Here is a 4,586-nt window from a genome sequence, read left to right as displayed (position 1 = left end):
CAAAAGATAAGGCTGAAGCAGTTACTACAATATTCAGGCGGAAGTGCCGAATGGATGATCCATCTTGGCCTCCTGAGGTCCACAGCATCACCACCAGTCGTCAACCAAATCGATTCACTCCACATGATATCAAGAAATGGTTGAAGACACTGGATATGGGCCCTGACAATATTCCGGCAATAGCACTAAAGACTCGTGCTCCAGAACTGGCCGTGCCCCTAGCCAAGCTGTTCCAGTACAGCTACAACACTGGCATCTATCCAGCTATGTCACTGGGTCAAAATCCTGGGTCTTCCTCGCTGACAGCACTGTGGGTGTATCTACACCAGATGGACTGCAGCAGTTCAAGAAGACAGCTCACCACCACCTTCTCAAGGGCAACTAGGGATAGGCATTAAATGCTGGTCTAGCCAGCGATGCCCACATCCCATAAAAGAATAAAATAAAAACTCTCACTCTGCACTACAACACTTTCCACCACATCACACTCACTCTGAACTGTAACTCCCACCGCTTTCCCCCTCCCACCTCACCATCACCAGTCACACACACACTGCATTACAAACCCCCCCACCCCGACCCTGGTCACTCTCCACACCGTAACCCCAGTCACCCTCACTCTGACCATGGTCACTCTCACTCCGGATTGTAACTCCGGTCACGCTCACTCTGCACCGTAACCCCAGTCACTCTCACTCCGCGCTGTAAACTCGGTCACACACACTCTACACTGTATTCCTGGTCACTCTCACTCCGCACTGAAACCCCGGTCACACTCACTCTGCACTGTAACCCCGGTCACACTCACTCCGCACTGTAACCCCGGTCAATCTCACTCTGCACTGTAACCCCGGTCACACTCACTCTGCACTGTAACTCCAGTCACGCTCACTCTGCACTGTAAACCCGGTCACTATCACTCCGCACTATAAACCCGGTCACACTCACTCTGACCCTGGTCACTCTCACTCTGCACTGTAACACCGGTCACTCTCAATCCACACTGTAACCCCGGTCACACTCACTCTGACCCTGGTCACTCTCAATCCACACTGTAACCCCGGTCACACTCACTCTGATCCTGGTCACTCTCACTCCGCACTGCAAACCCGGTCACTCTCACTCTGCGCTGTAACCCTGGTCACTCTCACTCCGCACTGTAACCCTGGTCACTCTCACTCCGCACTGTAAACCCGGTCACTCTCACTCTGCGCTGTAACCCTGGTCACTATCACTCTGCGCTGTAACCCCGGTCACTATCACTCTGCACTGTAAACCGGGTCACTCTCACTCTGCGCTGTAACCCCGGTGACTCTCACACCGCACTGTAGACCCGGTCACTCTCACTCTGAGCCGGGTCACTCCCACTCCGCGCTGTAAACCCGGTGACTCTCACTCTGCGCTGTAACCCCGGTCACTCTCACTCTGAGCTGGGTCACTCCCACTCCGCGCTGTAAACCCGGTCACTCTCACTCCGCACTGTAAACCCAGTCACTCTCACACCGCACTGTAAACCCGTTGACTCTCACTCTGCACTGTAACCCCGGTGACTCTCACTCCGCACTGTAAACCCGGTCACTATCACTCTGCACTGTAACCCCGGTGACTCTCACTCTGACCCTGGTTACCCTCACTCTGCACTGTAACCCCGGTCACTCCCACTCTGACCCTGGTCACCCCACTCCGCACTGTAAACCTGGGCATTCTCACTCCGACCCTGGTCACACTCATTCTGCACTGTAATCCCAGTCATACTCACTCTGCACTATAACCCAGGTCACTCTCACTCTGCATTCTAACCCCGGTCACACTCACTCTGCACTCTAACCCCGGTCACTGTAATGCCGGTCACTCCGCACTGTAAACCCGGTCACTCCCACTCTGACCCTGGTTACTCTCACTCTGCACTGTAACCCCGGTCACACTCACTCTGCACTGTAAACCCGGTCACTATCACTCCGCACTGTAAACCCGGTCACACTCACTCTGACCCTGGTCACTCTCAATCCACACTGTAACTCCGGTCACACTCACTCTGACCCTGGTCACTCTCACTCTGCACTGTAACCCCGGTCACTCTCATTCTGCGCTGTAACCCTGGTCACTCTCACTCCGCACTGTAAACCCGGTCACTCTCACTCTGCACTGTAACCCCGGTCACTCTCACTCCGCACTGTAACCCTGGTCACTCTCACTCCGCACTGCAAGCCCGGTCACTCTCACTCTGCACTGTAACCCCGGTCACTCTCACTCCGCACTGTAACCCCGGTCACTCTCACTCCGCACTGTAAAGCCGGTCACTCTCACTCTGCGCTGTAACCCCGGTCACTATCACTCTCCACTGTCACCCTGGTCATTCTCACTCTGCACTGAAAACCCGGTCACTCTCACTCTGCGCTGTAACCCCGGTCACTATCACTCTGCACTGTAACCCCGGTCACTCTCACTCTGCGCTGTAACCCCGGTCACTATTACTCTGCACTGTAACCCCAGTGACTCTCACTCCGCACTGTAAACCCGGTCACACTCATTCTGCGCTGTAACCCTGGTCACACTCATTCCGCACTGTAACCCTGGTCACACTCATTCCGCACTGTAATCCTGGTTACTCTCACTCTGCACTGTATTCCCGGTCACACTTACTCTGCACTGTATTCCCGGTCACACTTACTCTGCACTGTATTCCCGGTCACACTTACTCCACACTGTAAACCCGGTCACACTCACACTGCACTGTATTCCCGGTCACACTTACTCCACACTGTAAACCCGGTCACACTCACTCTGCACTGTAACCCCGGTCACACTCACTCTGCACTGTAACCCCGGTCACTCTCACTGCACTGTAACCCCGGTCACTCTCACTTTGCACTGTAACCCTGGTCACTCTCACTCTGCGCTGTAACACCGGTCACTGTAATGCCGGTCACTATCACTCCGCACTGTAAACTCGGTCACTATCACTCTGCACTGTAACCCAGGTCACTCTCACTTTGCACTGTAACTCCGGTCATACTCACTCTGCACTATAACCCAGGTCACTCTCACTCTGCGCTGTAACCCCAGTCACTCTCACTCTGCACTGTCACCTGGGTCACTCTCACTCTGCGCTCTAACCCCGGTCACTGTAATGCCGGTCACTATCACTCCGCACTGTAAACTCGGTCACTATTACTCTGCACTGTAAACCCGGTCACTCTCACTCTGCACTGTAACTCCAGTCACGCTCACTCCGCACTGTAAACTCGGTCACTATCACACCGCACTGTAACCCCGGTCACTATCACTCCGCACTGTAACCCCGGTCACTATCACTCCGCACTGTAAACTCGGTCACTATCACTCCGCACTGTAAACCCGGACACAGTCACTCTGCACTGTAACCCCGGTCACTCTCACTCTGCACTGTAACCCCGGTCACTATCACTCCGCACTGTAAACTCGGTCACTATCACTCCGCACTGTAAACCCGGTCACTCTCACTCTGCACTGTAACCCCGGTCACTCTCACTCCGCGCTGTAAACCCAGTCACTCTCACTCCGCGCTGTAAACCCGGTCACTCTCACTCCGCGCTGTAAACCCGGTCACTCTCACTCTGCGCTGTAAACCCGGTCACTATCACTCCGCACTGTAAACCCGGTCACTCTCACTCCGCACTGTAACCCCGGTCACTCTCACTCCGCACTGTAAACCCGGTCACTCTCACTCCGCACTGTAACCCCGGTCACTCTCACTCTGCACTGTAACCCAGGTCACTCTCACTCTGCACTGTAACCCCGGTCAATCTCACTCTGCACTGAAACCCCGGTCACTCTCACTCTGCACTGTAAATCCGGTCACTCTCGCTCTGCACTGTAAGCCAGGTCACTCTCACTCTGCACTGTAACCCCGGTCACACTCACTCTGCACTGAGACCCCGGTCAGTCTTACTCTGCACTGAGACCCTGGTCACACTCACTCTGCACTGTAACCCCGGTCACACTCACTCTGCACTGCAACTCCGGTCACACTCACTCTGACCCTTGTCACACTCACTCTGCACTGTAACCCCGGTCACTCTCACTCTGCACTGTAACCCAGGTCACTCTCACTCTGCACTGTAACCCAGGTCACTCTCACTCTGCACTGTAACCCAGGTCACTCTCACTCTGCACTGCAACTCCGGTCACACTCACTCTGCACTGCAACTCCGGTCACACTCACTCTGCACTGTAACCCCGGTCACTCTCACTCTGCACTGTAACCCCGGTCACTCTTACCCTGCACTGTAACCCAGGTCACGCTCACTCTGCACTGTAACACCGGTCACTCTCACTCTGCACTGTAACCCCGGTCACACTCACTCTGCACTCTGACCCTTGTCTCACTCTGCACTGTAACCCCGGTCACTCTCACTGAGCCTGGTCACTCTCACTCCGCACTGTAACCCTGGTCACACTCACTCTGCACTCCGACTCTGGTCACTGTCACTCCGCACTCTGACCCCAGTCTCTCTCACTCCGCACTCTGGCCCCAGTCATTCTCAACCCACACTCTGACCCCGGTCTCTCTGCACTCTGACCCCGGTCTCTCTGCACTCTGACCC

General features: G+C 55.0%; 1 long non-coding RNA gene across 1 annotated transcript; it reads right to left on the bottom strand.

The window, feature by feature from the left end:
• Window positions 1-2,844: 2,844 nt before the first annotated feature.
• On the bottom strand, window positions 2,845-4,344 carry LOC144673420 (uncharacterized). Its single transcript, XR_013574305.1, has 3 exons — window positions 4,190-4,344; window positions 3,973-4,070; window positions 2,845-2,899 (listed from the first exon to the last, which is right to left on the bottom strand). It is a non-coding gene; the product is annotated as an uncharacterized LOC144673420 (long non-coding RNA).
• Between the last annotated feature and the right edge of the window lie 242 nt (window positions 4,345-4,586).

The sequence above is a fragment of the Cetorhinus maximus genome, unplaced genomic scaffold (genome assembly GCF_964194155.1).
Source record: "Cetorhinus maximus unplaced genomic scaffold, sCetMax3.hap1.1 HAP1_SCAFFOLD_361, whole genome shotgun sequence".
In the NCBI taxonomy this organism is placed as follows: domain Eukaryota; kingdom Metazoa; phylum Chordata; class Chondrichthyes; order Lamniformes; family Cetorhinidae; genus Cetorhinus; species Cetorhinus maximus.
Note: the sequence above shows the minus strand (reverse complement) of the source record. Positions and strands in the feature narration are given on the sequence as shown.